This window comes from Eleutherodactylus coqui, unplaced genomic scaffold (genome assembly GCF_035609145.1).
Source record: "Eleutherodactylus coqui strain aEleCoq1 unplaced genomic scaffold, aEleCoq1.hap1 HAP1_SCAFFOLD_341, whole genome shotgun sequence".
NCBI classification, from domain to species: Eukaryota; Metazoa; Chordata; class Amphibia; order Anura; family Eleutherodactylidae; genus Eleutherodactylus; species Eleutherodactylus coqui.
Window position 1 is genome coordinate 17,501 of NW_027102019.1, and position 18,913 is coordinate 36,413.

Genomic DNA, 18,913 nt, shown 5'->3' on the forward strand with positions numbered 1-18,913 from the left:
TAGCAGTAGGGGCTGATGACCCAGGCTGAGCCTCCGATGTGCCCGGGCAGGACACCCAGGAGGCGGGGAGCACCCCCCGCTGAAGTCCATGGCAGTTGGCAGAGGCGAGTCTTGGGGGAAAAAAAGGACAAAGTCCAAACGCTCCAGGCGCCGGGCAGGGTGGCGGACCCGGCTGGCCAGGCCGGCGGGGGCTGCGGCTGCCGGGGCTGAGCCGAGTATTAGTGCATGTCCTGAGAACCGGGAAGGGGACAAACCGGTGGCTCCAGGCCGGGTTGGAGTTCCAGGAGGTCGGCCTGACTCTGGAGGTTTTCCCCTTGGCATTTCCCCATAGGCCAAAACGGGGGAAGTCAAAAAAGCACCCCCAGCAGATGTATGCGGAGGGGCTGGGGGTTGACGGGGAGCGGGCTGTTGGCAGCTGTGTGGTGGCTGCAGGGGTGGGCCTGGGCGGCTGCGGAGGGCGCCTTCAGAGTGCACCTACCAGTAGGGGCTCAAGACCCAGGCTGAGCCTCCGATGTGCCCGGGCAGGACACCCAGGAGGCGGGGAGCAGCCCCCGCTGAAGCCCAGGGCAGTTGGCAGAGATGGGTCTTTGAGAAAAAATGACAAAGTCCAAACGCTCCAGGCGCTGGCCAGGGGTGCGGACCGGGCTGGCCGGGCCGGCGGGGGCTGCGGCGGCCGGGGCTGAGCCGAGTGTCGATGCATGTCGTGAGAACCGGGAAGGGGACAAACCTGTGGCTCCAGGCCGGGTTGGAGTTCCAGGAGGTCGGCCTGACTCTGGAGGTTTTCCCCTTAGCTTTTTCCCATAGGCCAAAAGGGGGGAAGTCAAAAAAGCACCCCCAGCAGATGTATGCAGAAGGGGCTGGGGGGTGACGGAGAGCGGGCTGTTGGCAGCTGTGTGGTGGCTGCTGGCAGCCGTGTGCTGGCTGCAGGGGTGGGCCTGGGCGGCTGCCGAGGGCCCCCAAAGCGCACCTACCAGCAGTAGCTCAAGACCCAGGCTGACCCTCCGATGTGCCCGGGCAGGACACCCAGGAGGCGGGGAGCAGCCCCCGCTGAAGCCCACGGCAGTTGGCAGAGACGGGTCTTTGAGAAAAAACGACAAAGTCCAAACGCTCCAGGCGCTGGCCAGGGGTGCGGACCGGGCTGGCCGGGCCGGCGGGGGCTGCGGCGGCCGGGGCTGAGCCGAGTGTCGATGCATGTCGTGAGAACCGGGAAGGGGACAAACCTGTGGCTCCAGGCCGGGTTGGAGTTCCAGGAGGTCGGCCTGACTCTGGAGGTTTTCCCCTTAGCTTTTTCCCATAGGCCAAAAGGGGGGAAGTCAAAAAAGCACCCCCAGCAGATGTATGCAGAAGGGGCTGGGGGGTGACGGAGAGCGGGCTGTTGGCAGCTGCGTGGTGGCTGCTGGCAGCCGTGTGCTGGCTGCAGGGGTGGGCCTGGGCGGCTGCGGAGGGCCCCCTGAGTGCACCTGCCAGCGGTGGTTGAAGACATTGCCTGAGCCTCCGATGTGCCCGGGCAGGACACCCGGGAGGCGGGGAGCAGCCCCCGCTGAAGTCCATGGCATGTGCCAGAATCGAGTCTTGGAGAAAAAATGACAAAGTCCAAACGCTCCGGCGCCGGCCAGGGCGGTTGACCCCGGCTGGCCGGGCCGGCGGGGGCTGCGGCTGCCGGGGCTGAGCCGAGTGTCGATGCATGTCGTGAGAACCGGGAAGGGGACAAACCGGTGGCTCCAGGCCGGGTTGGAGTTCCAGGAGGTCGGCCTGACTCTGGAGCTTTTCCCCTTAGCATTTCCCCATTGGCCAAAGGGGGGAAAGTCAAAAAAGCACCCCCAGCAGATGTATGCATAAGGGGCTGGGGGGTGACGGAGAGCGGGCTGTTGGCAGCTGTGTGGTGGCTGCTGGCAGCCGTGTGCTGGCTGCAGGGGTGGGCCTGGGCGGCTGCGGAGGGCCCCCTGAGTGCGCCTACCAGTAGGGGCTGAAGACCCAGTCTGACCCTCCGATGTGCACGGGCAGGACACCCAGGAGGCGGGGAGCAGCCCCCGCTGAAGCCCACGGCAGTTGGCAGAGGCGAGTCTTTGAAAAAAATGACAAAGTCCAAACGCTCCAGGCGCTGGCCAGGGGTGCGGACCGGGCTGGCCGGGCCGGCGGGGGCTGCGGCGGCCGGGGCTGAGCCGAGTGTCTATGACTGTCCTGAGAACCGGTATGGGGACAAACCGGTGACTCCAGGCCGGGTTGGAGTTCCAGGAGGTCGGCCTGACTCTGGTGGTTTTCCCCTTAGCATTTCCCCATTGGCCAAAGGGGGGGAAGTCAAAAAAGCACCCCCAGCAGATGTATGCAGAAGGGGCTGGGGGGTGATGGGGAGCGGGCTGTTGGCAGCTGTGTGGTGGCTGCTGGCAGCCGTGTGCTGGCTGCAGGGGTGGGCCTGGGCGGCTGCGGAGGGCCCCCTGAGTGCACCTACCAGTAGGGGCTGAAGACCCAGTCTGACCCTCCGATGTGCCCGGGCAGGACACCCAGGAGGCGGGGAGCAGCCCCCGCTGAAGCCCACGGCAGTTGGCAGAGATGAGTCTTTGAAAAAAATGACAAAGTCCAAACGCTCCAGGCGCCGGCCAGGGGTGCGGACCGGGCTGGCCGGGCCGACGGGGGCTGCGGCTGCTGGTGCTGAGCCGACTGTCTATGCATGTCCTGAGAACCGGGATGGGGACAAACCGGTGGCTCCAGGCCGGGTTGGAGTTCCAGGAGGTCGGCCTGACTCTGGAGGTTTTCCCCTTAACATTTTCCCATAGGCCATAACGGGGGAAGTCAAAAAAGCACCCCCAGCAGATGTATGCAGAGGGGCTGGCGGGTGACGGAGAGCGCGTGTTTGGCAGCTGTGTGGTGGCTGCTGGCAGCCGTGTGCTGGCTGCAGTGGTGGGCCTGGGCGGCTGCGGAGGGCCCCCTGAGTGCACCTAGCAGTAGGGGCTGAAGACCCAGGCTGAGCCTCCGATGTGCCCGGGCAGGACACCCAGGAGGCGGGGAGCAGCCCCCGCTGAAGCCCACGGCAGTTGGCAGAGATGGGTCTTTGAAAAAAATGACAAAGTCCAAACGCTCCAGGCGTGCAGTCCAGGGGGGCGGACCCGGCTGGCCGGGCCGGCGGGAGCTGCGGCGGCTGGGGCAGAGCCGAGTGTCAACGCAGGTCGTGAGAACCCGTATGAGGGTAATCCAGGTCGCTCCGGGCCGAGCCACGGCTCCAGGAGGGCGGAAGGAGCGGGCCTGTTTCCCCTGATAGCGCCGACGACGGTAAAATAAGGCCTCGCAAAACGTCACCACGAACACCTTGTCGGGGTATAAGGGAACGAGCGGTGTGCGGTCGCTGACAAAGTGACAGTATTTCTCAAAAAAGCACCCCTGGCAGATGTGCGCAGACGGGGCTGGCTGGTGACGGAGAGCGGGCTGTTGGCAGCGGTGTGCTGGCTGCAGGGGTGGTCCGTGGCGGCTGCGGGGGGCCCGCAAAGCGCACCCACCATTAGTTGCTCAAGACCCAGGCTGAGCCTCCGATGTGCCCGGGCAGGACCCCAGGAGGCCGGGCACAGACCGCAGCCTGCCCCCTTGCCGTCCGACGAAGCTTGCACGGTCAGAAAAAGTTTCAAAGTCCCAACGGGGAGAGAGTGTTGACGGCGAGGGGGCGCTGGCTGCTCCAGGGGCCTGGGAGGGAGGCCCTGGAGGTCGGCCTGGGGGTGTGGAGGGGCCCCCGTGTGTCCCTGAGCGGCCCCCGGTCTTTGGTCGAGAGGGGGTCTCAGCCGCCAATGTGCCCGCCCGGGTACCTAGGGAGGCCGGCCTGGGGCGAGCGGAGCAGCCCCCGTGTGTCCCCGAGTGTCCCCTGGCGTTTGCTGAAGAGGGGGTCTCAGCCGCTAATGTGCCCGCCCGGGTACCTAGAGAGGCCGGCCTGGGGCGAGTGGAGCAGCCCCCGTGTGTCCCCGAGCGCCCCCCCGGTCTTTGGTGGAGAGGGGGTCTCAGCCGCTGATGTGCCCGCCTCAGGGAAGCCGGCCTGGGGCGAGTGGAGCAGCCCCCGTGTGTCCCCGAGTGCCCCCCGGTCTCTGGTCGAGAGGGGGGTCTCAGCCGCTAATGTGCCCGCCTCAGGGAGTCCGGCCTGGGGCGAGTGGAGCAGCCCCCGTGTGTCCCCGAGCGCCCCCCGGTCTTTGGTGGAGAGGGGGTCTCAGCCGCTAATGTGCCCGCCTCAGGGAGTCCGGCCTGGGGCGAGTGGAGCAGCCCCCGTGTGTCCCCGAGCGCCCCCCGGTCTTTGGTGGAGAGGGGGTCTCAGCCGCTGATGTGCCCGCCTCAGGGAAGCCGGCCTGGGGCGAGTGGAGCAGCCCCCGTGTGTCCCCGAGTGCCCCCCGGTCTCTGGTCGAGAGGGGGGTCTCAGCCGCTAATGTGCCCGCCTCAGGGAGTCCGGCCTGGGGCGAGTGGAGCAGCCCCCGTGTGTCCCCGAGCGCCCCCCGGTCTTTGGTGGAGAGGGGGTCTCAGCCGCTAATGTGCCCGCCTCAGGGAGTCCGGCCTGGGGCGAGTGGAGCAGCCCCCGTGTGTCCCCGAGCGCCCCCCGGTCTTTGGTGGAGAGGGGGTCTCAGCCGCTAATGTGCCTGCCTCAGGGAGTCCGGCCTGGGGTGAGTGGAGCAGCCCCCGTGTGTCCCCGAGCGCCCCCCCGGTCTCTGGTGGAGAGGGGGTCTCGGCCGCTAATGTGCCCGCCCGGGTACCTAGGGAGTCCGGCCTGGGGCGAGTGGAGCAGCCCCCGTGTGTCCCTGAGCGTCCCCCGGTCTTTGGTGGAGAGGGGGTCTCAGCCGCTAATGTGCCCGCCTCAGGGAGGCCGGCCTGGGGCGAGTGGAGCAGCCCCCGGGTGTCCCTGAGCGCCCCCCGGTCTCTGGTGGAGAGGGGGCCTCAGCCGCTAATGTGCCCGCCTCAGGGAGGCCGGCCTGGGGCGAGTGGAGCAGCCCCCGTGTGTCCCTGAGCGTCCCCCGGTCTTTGGTCGAGAGGGGGTCTCAGCCGCTAATGTGCCCGCCTGGGTACCCAGGGAGGCCGGCCTGGGGCGAGTGGAGCGGCCCCCGTGTGTCCCTGAGCGTCCCCCGGTCTTTGGTCGAGAGGGGGTCTCAGCCGCTAATGTGCCCGCCTCAGGGAGTCCGGCCTGGGGCGAGTGGAGCAGCCCCCGTGTGTCCCTGAGCGTCCCCCGGTCTTTGGTGGAGAGGGGGTCTCAGCCGCTAATGTGCCCGCCTCAGGGAGGCCGGCCTGGGGCGAGTGGAGCAGCCCCCGGGTGTCCCTGAGCGCCCCCCGGTCTCTGGTGGAGAGGGGGCCTCAGCCGCTAATGTGCCCGCCTCAGGGAGGCCGGCCTGGGGCGAGTGGAGCAGCCCCCGTGTGTCCCTGAGCGTCCCCCGGTCTTTGGGTCGAGAGGGGGTCTCAGCCGCTAATGTGCCCGCCTGGGTACCCAGGGAGGCCGGCCTGGGGCGAGTGGAGCAGCCCCCGTGTGTCCCTGAGCGTCCCCCGGTCTCTGGTGGAGAGGGGGTCTCAGCCGCTAATGTGCCCGCCTCAGGGAGGCCGGCCTGGGGCGAGTGGAGCAGCCCCCGTGTGTCCCTGAGTGTCCCCTGGCGTTTGCTGAAGAGGGGGTCTCAGCCGCTAATGTGCCCGCCTGGGTACCTAGGGAGGCCGGCCTGGGGCGAGTGGAGCAGCCCCCGTGTGTCCCCGAGTGCCCCCCGGTCTTTGGTGGAGAGGGGGTCTCAGCCGCTAATGTGCCCGCCTCAGGGAGTCCGGCCTGGGGCGAGTGGAGCAGCCCCCGTGTGTCCCCGAGTGCCCCCCGGTCTTTGGTGGAGAGGGGGTCTCAGCCGCTAATGTGCCCGCCTCAGGGAGGCCGGCCTGGGGCGAGTGGAGCAGCCCCCGTGTGTCCCTGAGCGTCCCCCGGTCTTTGGTGGAGAGGGGGTCTCAGCCGCTAATGTGCCCGCCTCAGGGAGTCCGGCCTGGGGCGAGTGGAGCAGCCCCCGTGTGTCCCCGAGCGCCCCCCGGTCTCTGGTGGAGAGGGGGTCTCAGCCGCTAATGTGCCCGCCCGGGTACCCAGGGAGGCCGGCCTGGGGCGAGTGGAGCAGCCCCCGTGCGTCCCTGAGCGCCCCCCTGGCGTTTGCTCAAGAGGGGGTCCCAGCCGCCAATATGGCCGCCCGGGTACCCGCGGGGGCCGCCCTGGGGCGAGTGGAGCAGCCCCCGTGTGCCCCTGAGCGCCCCCTGGCGTTCGCTGAAGAGGGGGTCTCAGCCGCCAATATGGCCGCCCGGGTGCCCGGGGGAGCGGCCTGGGGTGGCCCTGTGCAGCCTCCGGGCGCCCCTGAGTGTTTTCCAGTATCTGGCCGAGACACCCCCTGACCCTCCGACTGTGTCCGTTTGGAGCGCCTGGTGCCTGGGCACCCCCTGAGTGTTTTTCAGTATCTGGCCGAGACACCCCCTGACCCTCCGACTGTGTCCGTTTTTAGTGCCTGGTGCCTGGGCACAGACCGCGGCAGCTCCCGCTGGCCGCATTGACAGAGTGCTGAAAAAATGACAAAGTCCGAAAATGCCTGAGAACCGGGAAGGGGACAAACCGGCGGCTCCAGGCCGAGCCGGAGTTCCAGGAGGTCGGCATGATTTTGCCGGTTTCCCCATAGGAGGTGCCAAGTTGCCAAAATGGGGGAACTCAAAAAAGCACCCCCGCCAGATGTATGTAGGGGGGCTGGATGGTCGATAGGGAGTGGGTGCCTGGCAGCAGGGGCCACCCCGCGCAGGTGCCCCGGGGGGCCCGCGGGGGGCCCCCGAAGACACCCCCCCCAGCACTCGCTGAAAACCCCGTCCGAGCCGCCCGCGCTGCCCGGAGGGAGTCCCGGGAGGCCGGGCACGGCCCGCAGGTCTCTCCCTCTGCCCCCCGGTGAGGTTTGCACGGGGGGAAAAGTTTCAAAGTCCCAACGGGGGGCGAGAGACAGTGCGGCGAGGGGTGGCGGGCTGCTCCGCGGACCCGGGGGAAGCCCGGGGAGGGCGGCCTGAGGGCGCGGAGGGCCCCCTGAGAGTGCCTACGGGTAGTAGGTGAGAAACCCTGCCTGTCCCACCCACGGGGCCGGGCAGGGCCCCGGGGAGGCCGGGCAGAGCCCGCAGGTCACCCCCTTGCCGTCCGATGACGCTCGCACGGTCAGAAAAGTTTCAAAGTCCCAACGGGGGGGAGAGTGTTGACGGAGAAGGGGTGCTGGCTGCCCCTGGGGCCGGGCTGGAGCCCCTGGAGGTCGGCCTGGGGTTGTGGAGGGGCCCCCTGAGAGCACCCAACAGAAGTTGCTCAAGACCCTGCCTGAGCCTCCGGTGTGCCCGGGCATGAACCCCAGGAGGCGGGGAACAGCCGTGGCAGCCCCTGCTGAAGTCCTTGGCAGTTGGCAGAGGCGAGTCTTGGGGAAAAAAATGACAAAGTCCAAACGCTCCAGGCGCCGGCCAGGGGGGCGGACGTGGCTGGCCTGGCCGGCGGGTGCTGCGGCTGCCGGGGCTGAGCCGAGTGTCGATGCATCTCCTGAGAACCGGGAAGGGGACAAACCGGTGGCTCCAGGCCGGGTTGGAGTTCCAGGAGGTCGGCCTGACTCTGGAGGTTTTCCCCCTGGCTTTTCCCCATAGGCCAAAACGGGGGGAGGCAAAAAAGCACCCCCAGCAGATGTATGCAATGGGCTGGGGGGTGATGGAGAGCGGGCTGTTGGCAGCTGTGTGGTGGCTGCAGGAGTGGGCCTGGGCGGCTGCGGAGGGCCCCCAAAGTGCACCTACCAGTAGGGGCCCAAGACCCAGGCTGAGCCTCCGATGTGCCCGGGCAGGACACCCAGGAGGCGGGGAGCAGCCCCCGCTGAAGTCCATGGCATGTGCCAGAGGCGAGCCTTGGAGAAAAAACGACAAAGTCCAAACTGCTCCAGGCGCCGGGCAGGGGGGCGGACCCGGCTGGCCGGGCCGGCGGGGGCCGCGGCTGCCGGGGCTGAGCCGAGTGTCAATGCATGTCCTGAGAACCGGGAAGGGGACAAACCGGTGGCTCCAGTCCGGGTTGGAGTTCCAGGAGGTCGGCCTGACTCTGGAGGTTTTCCCCCTGGCATTTTCCCATTGGCCAAAATGGGGGAAGCCAAAAAAGCACCCCCAGCAGATGTATGCAGAGGGGCTGGGGGGTGATGGGGAGCGGGTGTTTGGCAGCAGTGTGCTGGCTGAAGAGGTGTGCATGGGCGGCTGCGGAGGGTCCCCTGAGTGCACCTGCCAGCGGTGGCTGAAAACCCAGGCTGAGCCTCCGATGTGCCCGGGCAGGACCCCAGGAGGCCGGGCACAGACCGCAGCCTGCCCCCTTGCCGTTTGACGAAGCTTGCACGGTCAGAAAAGTTTCAAAGTCCCCACGGGGAGAGAGTGTTGAGGGCGAGGGGGTGCTGGCAGCTCCAGGGGCCGGGGGCAACCCCTGGAGGCTGGGCACGGACTGCGGCAGCCCCCCTTGCGGTCGAGCAAAGTTTGAGGAGACAAGTCATGAAAATGACAAAGTCCAAACGCTCCAGGCGTGCCGGCCAGGGGGGAGGACCCGGCTGGCCGGGCCGGCGGGAGCTGCGGCGGCTGGGGAAGAGCCGAGTGTCAATGCAGGTCCTGAGAACCGGGAAGGGGACAAACCGGTGGCTCCAGGCCGGGTTGGAGTTCCAGGAGGTCGGCCTGACTCTGGAGGTTTTCCCCCTGGCTTTTCCCCATAGGCCAAAATGGGGGAAGTCAAAAAAGCACCCCCAGCAGATGTATGCAGAGGGGCTGGGGGGTGATGGGGAGCGGGTGTTTGGCAGCAGTGTGCTGGCTGAAGAGGTGTGCATGGGCGGCTGCGGAGGGCCCCGTGAGTGCACCTGCCAGCGGTGGCTCAAAACCCTGGCTGAGCCTCCGCTGTCCCCGGGCAGGACCCCAGGAGGCCGGGCACGGACCGCCGGTCGCCCCCCATTGTAGTCCAACAAAGTTTGAAGAGACGAATCACGGAAATCACAAGTCCAAAAATCCCTGAGAACCGGGAAGGGGACAGACCGGTGGCTCCAGGCCGGGCGTGAGTTCCATGAGGTCGGCCTGACTCTGGAGGTTTTCCCCTTGGCATTTTCCCATTGGCCAAAATGGGGGAAGTCAAAAAAGCACCCCCAGCAGATGTATGCAGAGGGGCTGGGGGGTGACGGAGAGCGGGCTGTTGGCAGCTGCGTGGTGGCTGCTGGCAGCCGTGTGCTGGCTGCAGGGGTGGGCCTGGGCGGCTGCCGAGGGCCCCCGTAGTGCACCTACCAGCGGTGGTTGAAGACATTGCCTGAGCCTCCGATGTGCCCGGGCAGGACACCCGGGAGGCGGGGAACAGCCCCCGCTGAAGTCCATGGCATGTGCCAGAATCGAGTCTTGGAGAAAAAGTGACAAAGTCCAAACGCTCCAGGCGCCGGCCAGGGCGGTTGACCCCGGCTGGCCGGGCCGGCGGGAGCTGCGGCTGCCGGGGCTGAGCCGAGTGTCGATGCATGTCGTGAGAACCGGGAAGGGGACAAACCTGTGGCTCCAGGCCGGGTTGGAGTTCCAGGAGGTCGGCCTGACTCTGGACGTTTTCCCCTTAGCATTTCCCCATAGGCCAAAACGGGGGAAGTCAAAAAAGCACCCCCGCCAGATGTATGCAGAGTTGGGCTGGGGGGTGACGGGGAGCGGGCTGTTGGCAGCTGTGTGGTGGCTGCAGGGGTGGGCCTGGGCGGCTGCGGAGGGCGCCTTCAGAGTGCACCTACCAGTAGGGGCTCAAGACCCAGGCTGAGCCTCCGATGTGCCCGGGCAGGACACCCAGGAGGCGGGGAGCAGACACCCCCGCTGAAGCCCACGGCAGTTGGCAGAGATGAGTCTTGGAGAAAAAAAACGACAAAGTCCAAACGCTCCAGGCGCTGGCCAGGGGTGCGGACCGGGCCGGCCGGGCCGGCGGGGGCTGCGGCTGCCGGGGCTGAGCCGAGTGTTGATGCATGTCCTGAGAACCGGGAAGGGGACAGACCGGTGGCTCCAGGCCGGGTTGGAGTTCCAGGAGGTCGGCCTGACTCTGGAGGTTTCCCCCCTGGCTTTTCCCCATAGGCCAAAAGGGGGGAAGTCAAAAAAGCACCCCCGCCAGATGTATGCAGAGTTGGGCTGGGGGGTGACGGGGAGCGGGCTGTTGGCAGCTGTGTGGTGGCTGCTGGCAGCCGTGTGCTGGCTGCAGGGGTGGGCCTGGGCGGCTGCCGAGGGCCCCCGTAGTGCACCTACCAGCAGTAGCTCAAGACCCAGGCTGACCCTCCGATGTGCCCGGGCAGGACACCCAGGAGGCGGGGAGCAGCCCCCGCTGAAGCCCACGTCAGTTGGCAGAGACGGGTCTTTGAGAAAAAATGACAAAGTCCAAACGCTCCAGGCGCCGGCCAGGGCGGCGGACCCGGCTGGCCGGGCTGGCGGGGGCTGCGGCTGCCGGGGCTGAGCCGAGTGTCAATGCATGTCCTGAGAACCGGGAAGGGGACAAACCGGTGGCTCCAGGCCGAGCTCGAGTTCCAGGAGGTCGGCCTGACTCTGGAGGTTTTCCCCTTGGCTTTTCCCCATAGGCCAAAATGGGGGAAGTCAAAAAAGCACCCCCGCCAGATGTATGCAGAGGGCCTGGGGGGTGATGGGGAGCGGGCTGTTGGCAGCAGTGTGCTGGCTGCAGAGGTGTGCCTGGGCGTCTGCGGAGGGCCCCCTGAGTGCACCTACCAGTAGTCACTCAACACCCAGCCTGAGCCTCCGATGTGCCCGGGCAGGAACCCAGGAGGCCGGGCACAGACCGCAGCCTGCCCCCTTGCCGTCCGATGAAGCTTGCACGGTCAGAAAAAGTTTCAAAGTCCCCACGGGGAGGGAGTGTTGAGGGCGAGGGGGTGCTGGCTGCTCCAGGGGCCGGGGGCAACCCCTGGAGGCTGGGCACGGACCGCGGCAGCCCCCCTTGCAGTCGGACAATGTCTGAGGAGACAAGTCGTGAAAATGACAAAGTCCAAACGCTCCAGGCGTGCCGGCCAGGGGTGCGGACCCGGCTGGCCGGGCCGGCGGGGGCTGCGGCTGCCGGGGCTGAGCCGAGTGTCAATGCATGTCCTGAGAACCGGGAAGGGGACAAACCGGAGGCTCCAGGCCGGGCGGCAGTTCCAGGAGGTCGGCCTGACTCTGGAGGTTTTCCCCCTGGCATATTCCCATTGGCCAAAATGGGGGAAGTCAAAAAAGCACCCCCAGCAGATGTATGCAGAAGGGCTGGCGGGTGATGGGGAGCTGGCTGTTGGCAGCAGTGTGCTGACTGCAGAGGTGTGCATGGGCGGCTGCGGAGGGCCCCCTGTGTGCACCTGCCCGTGGTGGCTGAAAACCCAAGCTGAGCCTCCGATGTGCCCGGGCAGGACCCCAGGAGGCCGGGCACAGAACACCGGTTGCCCCCTTGCCGTTTGACGAAGCTTGCACGGTCGGGAAAAGTTTCAAAGTCCCAACGGGGAGAGAGTGTTGACGGCGAGGGGGTGCTGGCTGCTCCAGGGCCCGGGGGGAGCGCCTGGAGGTGGGCCTGGGGGTGTGGAGGGGCCCCCTGATAGCACCCAACAGAAGTTGCTCAAGACCCTGCCTGAGCCTCTGGTGTTGCAGGGAAGGACACCCAGGAGGCGGGGAACAGCCGTGGCAGCCCCCCTTGCAGTCGGACAAAGTTTGAGGAGACAAGTCATGAAAATGACAAAGTCCAAACGCTCCAGGCGTGTCGGCCAGGGGGGCGGACCCGGCTGGCCGGGCCGACGGGAGCTGCGGCGGCTGGGGAAGAGCCGAGTGTCGATGAAGGTCCTGAGAACCGGGAAGGGGACAAACCAGTAGCTCCAGGCTGGGCCGGAGTTCCAGGAGGTCGGCCTGACTCTGGAGGTTTTCCCCCCGGCCTTTCCCCTTAGGCCAAAATGGGGGAAGTCAAAAAAGCACCCCCGGCAGATGTGTGCAATGGGCTGGGGGGTGATGGAGAGCGGGCTGTTGGCAGCTGTGTGGCGGCTGCAGGGGTGGGCCTGGGCGGCTGCGGAGGGCCCCCAAAGTGCACCTACAAGTAGGGGCCCAAGACCCAGGCTGAGCCTCCGAAGTTCCCCGGGCAGGACACCCAGGAGGCGGGGAGCAGCCCCCGCTGAAGTCCACGGCATGTGCCAGAGGCGAGTCTTGGAGAAAAAATGACAAAGTCCAAACGCTCCAGGCGTGCCGGCCAGGGGGGCGGACCTGGCTGGCCGGGCCGGCGGGAGCTGCGGCTGCCGGGGCTGAGCCGAGTGTCAATGCATGTCCTGAGAACCGGGAAGGGGACAGACCGGTGGCTCCAGTCCGGGTTGGAGTTCCAGGAGGTCGGCCTGACTCTGGAGGTTTTCCCCCTGGCTTTTCCCCATAGGCCAAAACGGGGGGAGGCAAAAAAGCACCCCCAGCAGATGTATGCAATGGGCTGGTGGGTGATGGAGAGCGGGCTGTTGGCAGCTGTGTGGTGGCTGCAGTGGTGGGCCTGGGCGGCTGCGGAGGGCCCCCAAAGTGCACCTACCAGTAGGGGCCCAAGACCCTGGCTGAGCCTCCGATGTGCCCGGGCAGGACACCCGGGAGGCGGGGAGCAGCCCCCGCTGAGGTCCATGGCATGTGCCAGAGGCGAGTCTTGGAGAAAAAACGACAAAGTCCAAACGCTCCAGGCGCCGGGCAGGGTGGCGGACCCGGGTGGCCGGGCCGGCGGGGGCTGCGGCTGCCGGGGCTGAGCCGAGTGTCAATGCATGTCCTGAGAACCGGGAAGGGGACAAACCGGTGGCTCCAGGCCGGGTTGGAGTTCCAGGGGATCGGCCTGACTCTGGAGGTTTTCCCCCTGGCTTTTCCCCATAGGCCAAAACGGGGGGAGCCAAAAAAGCACCCCCAGCAGATGTATGCAGAGGGGCTGGGGGGTGACAGAGAGCGGGCTGTTGGCAGCTGTCTGGTGGCTGCAGGGGTGGCCCTGGGCGGCTGAAGAGGGCCCCCTGAGTGCACCTACCAGCAGTAGCTCAAGACCCAGGCTGAGCCTCCGATGTCCCCGGGCAGGACCCCAGGAGGCCGGGTAGAGCCCGCAGGTCACCCCCTTGCCGTCCAATGAAGCTTGCACGGTCAGAAAAGTTTCAAAGTCCCAACGGGGAGAGAGTGTTGACGGCGAGGGGGTGCTGGCTGCTCCAGGGGCCGGGGGCAGCCCCTGGAGGTCGGCCTGGGGGTGTGGAGGGGCCCCCCTGAGAGCACCCAACAGTAGTTGCTCAAGACCCTGCCTGAGCCTCCGGTGTGCCCGGGCATGAACCCCAGGAGGCGGGGAACAGCCGTGGCAGCCCCTGCTGAAGTCCTTGGCAGTTGGCAGAGGCGAGTCTTGGGGGAAAAAATGACAAAGTCCAAACGCTCCAGGCGCCGGCCAGGGGGGCGGAACCGGCTGGCCGGGCCGGCGGGGGCCGCGGCTGCCGGGGCTGAGCCGAGTGTCGATGCAGGTCCTGAGAACCGGGAAGGGGACAAACCAGTAGCTCCAGGCCGGGTTGGAGTTCCACGAGGTCGGCATGACTCTGGAGGCTTTCCCCCTGGCATTTTCCCATTGGCCAAAATGGGGGAAGTCAAAAAAGCACCCCCAGCAGATGTATGCAGAGGGGCTGGGGGGTGACGGAGAGCGGGCTGTTGGCAGCTGTGTGGTGGCTGCAGGGGTGGCCCTGGGCGGCTGCAGAGGGCCCCCTGAGTGCACCTATCAGCCGTTGCTCAAGACCCCGCCTGAGCCTCCGGTGTTGCAGGTCAGGACACCCATTGGCGGGGAACAGCAGGTGGCAGCCCATGCTATAGTCGTTGGCAGAGATGAGTCTTGGAGAAAAAACGACAAAGTCCAAACGCTCCAGGCGTGCCGGCCAGGGCGGCGGACCCGGCTGGCTGGGCCGGCGGGAGCTGCGGCTGCCGGGGCTGAGCCGAGTGTCAATGCATGTCGTGAGAACCGGTATGAGGGTAATCCTGGTCGCTCCGGGCCGAGCCCCGGTTCCACGAAGGCGGAAGGAGCGGGCCTGTTTCCCCTGATAGCGCCGACGGCGGTAAAATAAGGCCTCGCAAAACGTCAGCACGAACACCTTGTCGGGGTATAAGGGAACGAGCGGTGTGCGGTCTTTGACAAAGTGACAGTGTGTCTCAAAAAAAGCACCCCCGGCAGATGTGCGCGGACGGGGCTGGCTGGTGACGGAGAGCGGGCTGTTGGCAGCGGTGTGTGCTGGCTGCAGGGGTGGCCCGGGGCGGCTGCGGAGGGCCCCCTGAGTGCACCTACCAGTAGTGGCTCAACACCCTGGCTGAGCCTCCGATGTCCCCGGGCAGGACCCCAGGAGGCCGGGCACAGACCGCCGCTTGCCCCCTTTGCCGTTTGACGAAGCTTGCACGGTCGGAAAAAGTTTCAAAGTCCCAACGGGGAGAGAGGGTTGACGGCGAGGGGGTGCTGGCTGCTCCAGGGGCCGGGGGGAACCCCTGGAGGCTGGGCATGGACCGCGGCCGCCCCCCTTGCAGTCGGACAATGTTTGAGGAGACAAGTCATGAAAATGACAAAGTCCGAACGCTCCAGGCGCCGGCCAGGGGGGCGGACCTGGCTGGCCGCCTGGCGGGGACTGCGGCTGCCGGGGCTGAGCCGAGTGTCGATGCATGTCCTGAGAACCGGGAAGGGGACGAACCGGTGGCTCCAGGCCGAGCTCGAGTTCCAGGAGGTCGGCCTGACTCTGGAGGTTTTCCCCCTGGCTTTTCCCCATAGGCCAAAACGGGGGAAGTCAAAAAAGCACCCCCGGCAGATGTATGCAGAGGGGCTGGCGGGTGATGGGGAGCGGGCTGTTGGCAGCAGTGTGCTGGCTGCAGGGATGGGCCTGGGTGGCTGCGGAGGGCCCCCTGAGTGCACCTACCAGTGGTGGCTCAAGACCCAGGCTGAGCCTCCGATGTGCCCGGGCAGGACCCCAGGAGGCCGGGCACAGACCGCCGCTTGCCCCCTTTGCCGTTTGACGAAGCTTGCACGGTCGGAAAAAGTTTCAAAGTCCCAACGGGGAGAGAGTGTTGACGGCGAGGGGGCGCTGGCCGCTCCAGGGGCCGGGGGGAGCCCCTGGAGGTGGGCCTGGGGGTGTGGAGGGGCCCCCTATGAGCACCCAACAGTCGTGGGTCAAGACCCTGCCTGAGCCTCCGGTGTTGCAGGGAAGGACACCCAGGAGGCGGGGAACAGCCGGGGCAGCCCCCCTTGCAGTTGAACAAAGTTTGAGGAGACAAGTCATGAAAATGACAAAGTCCAAACGCTCCAGGCGTGCCGGCCAGGGGGGCGGACACGGCTGGCCTGGCTGGCGGGGGCTGCGGCTGCCGGGGAAGATCCGAGTGTCAATGCAGGTCCTGAGAACCGGGAAGGGGACAAACCGGTGGCTCCAGGCCGGGTTGGAGTTCCAGGAGGTCGGCCTGACTGTGGAGGTTTTCCCCTTAGCATTTTCCCATAGGCCAAAAGGGGGGAAGTCAAAAAAGCACCCCCGCCAGATATAGTATGCAGAGGGGCTGGCTGGTGATGGGGAGCGGGCTGTTGGCAGCAGTGTGCTGGCTGCAGAGGTGTGCATGGGCGTCTGCGGAGGGCCCCCTGAGTGCACCTGCCAGTGGTGGCTCAGCACCCTGGCTGAGCCTCCGATGTGCCCCGGCAGGACCCCAGGAGGCCGGGCACAGAACGCCGGCTGCCCCCCTTGCCGTTTGACGAAGCTTGCGCGGTCAGAAAAGTTTCAAAGTCCCAACGGGGAGAGAGCGTTGACGGCGAGGGGGTGCTGGCAGCTCCAGGGGCCGGGGGCAACCCCTGGAGGCTGGGCACGGACTGCGGCAGCCCCCCTTGCGGTCGAGCAAAGTTTGAGGAGACAAGTCATGAAAATGACAAAGTCCAAACGCTCCAGGCGTGCCGGCCAGGGTGGCGGACCCGGCTGGCTGGGCCGGTGGGAGCTGCGGCTGCCGGGGCTGAGCCGAGTGTCGATGTATGTCGTGAGAACCGGTATGAGGGTAATCCTGGTCGCTCCGGGCCGAGGCACGGTTCCAGGAGGGCGGAAGGAGCGGGCCCGATTCCCCTGATAGCGCCGACGGCGGTAAATTAAGGCCTCGCAAAACGTCAGGACGAACACCTTTTTTGCATATAAGGGAACGAGCGGTGTGCCGTCTTTGACAAAGTGACTATTTCTCAGAGTGCTGGAGTGGGGACCGCTCAAAGTCAAAGCTCCGCGGCCGCCCCTCTGCCACCTCCCCGGGAGCAGAGTCGTCGAGCGCGAGTGTCCCCACTCCGCCTGTCCAGGCCGCGGGGCCGACAGGCTGGCTGGCTGCCCGGGGAGACCCCGCTCTCCGAGCGGCCGGGCGCCACGTTCGAGAGGTGTGCGAAGCCACCTTGGGGGCCTGCGGAGGCCCCCCTGAGAGCGCCTCCAAGCCCTTGCTGAGAACCCTGTCCTAGATGCCTGCGCGGGCAGGCGGGACCCCACCAGGAGGCCGTGCACAGCCCGCGGCAACCACTGCTGAAGCCCAGGGCAGTTGGCAGAGATGAGTCTTTGAAAAAAAATGACAAAGTCCAAACGCCTCCAGGCGCCGGCCAGGGGGACGGACCCGGCTGGCCGGGCCGGCGGGAGCTGCGGCGGCTGGGGCTGAGCCGAGTGGCGATGCATGTCCTGAGAACCGGGAAGGGGACAAACCGGAGGCTCCTGGCCGGGCGGCAGTTCCAGGAGGTCGGCCTGACTCTGGAGGTTTTCCCCCTGGCATTTTCCCATTGGCCAAAATGGGGGAAGTCAAAAAAGCACCCCCAGCAGATGTATGCAGAGGGGCTGGCTGGTGATGGGGAGCGGTCTGTTGGCAGCAGTGTGCTGGCTGCAGAGGTGTGCATGGGCGGCTGCGGAGGGCCCCCTGAGTGCACCTGCCCGTGGTGGCTGAAAACCCAGGCTGAGCCTCCGATGTGCCCGGGCAGGACCCCAGGAGGCCGGGCACAGAACGCCGGTTGCCCCCTTGCCGTTTGACGAAGCTTGCACGGTCAGAAAAGTTTCAAAGTCCCAACGGGGAGAGAGTGCTGACGGTGATGGGGTGCTGGCTGCTCCAGGGGCCGGGAGGGAGGCCCTGGAGGTGGGCCTGGGGGTGTGGAGGGGCCCCCTGAGAGCACCTACCAGCAGTTGCTCAAGACCCTGCCTGAGCCTCCGGTGTTGCAGGGCAGGACACCCATTGGCGGGGAACAGCAGGTGGCAGCCCCTGCTGAAGTCCTTGGCAGTTGGCAGAGATGAGTCTTGGAGAAAAAAAACGACAAAGTCCAAACGCTCCAGGCGCCGGTCAGGGGGGCGGACCCGGCTGGCCGGGCCGAGGGGAGCTGCGGCGGCTGGGGAAGAGCCGAGTGTCAAGGCATGTCCTGAGAACCGGGAAGGGGGCAAACCAGTAGCTCCAGGCCGGGCTAGGGTTCCAGGAGGTCGGCCTGACTCTGGAGGTTTTCCCCCTGGCTTTTCCCCATAGGCCAACATGGGGGAAGTCAAAAAAGCACCCCCGGCAGATGTATGCAGAGGGGCTGGCGGGTGATGGGGAGCGGGCTGTTGGCAGCCGTGTGCTGGCTGCAGAGGGCCCCCGAGGTGCTGCACCTACCAGTAGTTGCTCAAGACCCCCCCCCCCCCTGACCCTCCGGTGTTGCAGGGCAGGAAACCCAGGAGGCGGGGAACAGCCGTGGCAGCCCCTGCTGAATCCCACGGCAGTTGGCAGAGATGAGTCTTTGAGAAAAATGACAAAGTCCAAACGCTCCAGGCGTGCCGGCCAGGGGGGCGTACCCGGCTGGCCGGGCCGGCGGGAGCTGCGGCTGCCGGGGCTGAGCCGAGTATCGATGCATGTCGTGAGAACCGGTATGAGGGTAATCCTGGGCCCTCGGGGCCGAGGCACGGTTCCAGGAAGGCGGAAGGAGCGGGCCCGCTTCCCCTGATAGCGCCGACGGCGGTAAAATAAGGCCTCGCAAAACGTCAGGACGAACACCTTTTTTGCATATAAGGGAACGAGCGGTGTGCGGTCCTTGACAAAGTGACAATTTCTCAATGTGCTGAGGAGTGGGGACCGCTCAAAGTCAAAGCACCGCGGCCGCCCCTCTGCCACCTCCCTGGGAGCAGAGTCATCGAGCGCGAGGGTCCCCACTCCGCCTGTGCAGGCCGCGGGGCCAACAGGCTGGCTGGCTGCCCGGGCAGACCCCGCTCTCCGAGCGGCCGGGCGCCACGTTCGAGAGGTGTACGAAGCCACCTTGGGGGGCTGCGGAGGCCGCCCTGAGAGCGCATCCAAGCCCCTGCTGAGAACCCTGTCCTAGCTGCCTGCGAGGGCAGGCGGGACCCCACCAGGAGGCCGTGCACAGCCCGCGGCAGCCACTGCTGAAGCCCACGGCAGTTGGCAGAGATGGGTCTTTGAGAAAAAATGACAAAGTCCAAACGCCTCCAGGCGCCGGCCAGGGGGACGGACCCGGCTGGCCGGGCCGGCGGGAGCTGCGGCGGCTGGGGCTGAGCCGAGTGGCGATGCATGTCCTGAGAACCGGGAAGGGGACAAACCAGTAGCTCCAGGCCGGGCTAGAGTTCCAGGAGGTCGGCCTGACTCTGGAGGTTTTCCCCCTGGCTTTTCCCCATAGGCCAAAATGGGGGAAGTCAAAAAAGCACCCCCGCCAGATGTATGCAGAAGGGGCTGGCTGGTGATGGGGAGCGGGCTGTTGGCAGCAGTGCGCTGGCTGCAGGGGTGGCCCGGGGCGGCTGCGGAGGGCCCCCAAAGCGCACCTACCAGTGGTGGCTCAAGACCCAGCCTGAGCCTCCGATGTCCCCGGGCAGGACGCCCAGGAGGCCGGGCACAGACCGCCGCTTGCCCCCTTGCCGTTTGACGAAGCTTGCACGGTCGGAAAAAGTTTCAAAGTCCCAACGGGGAGAGAGGGTTGACGGCGAGGGGG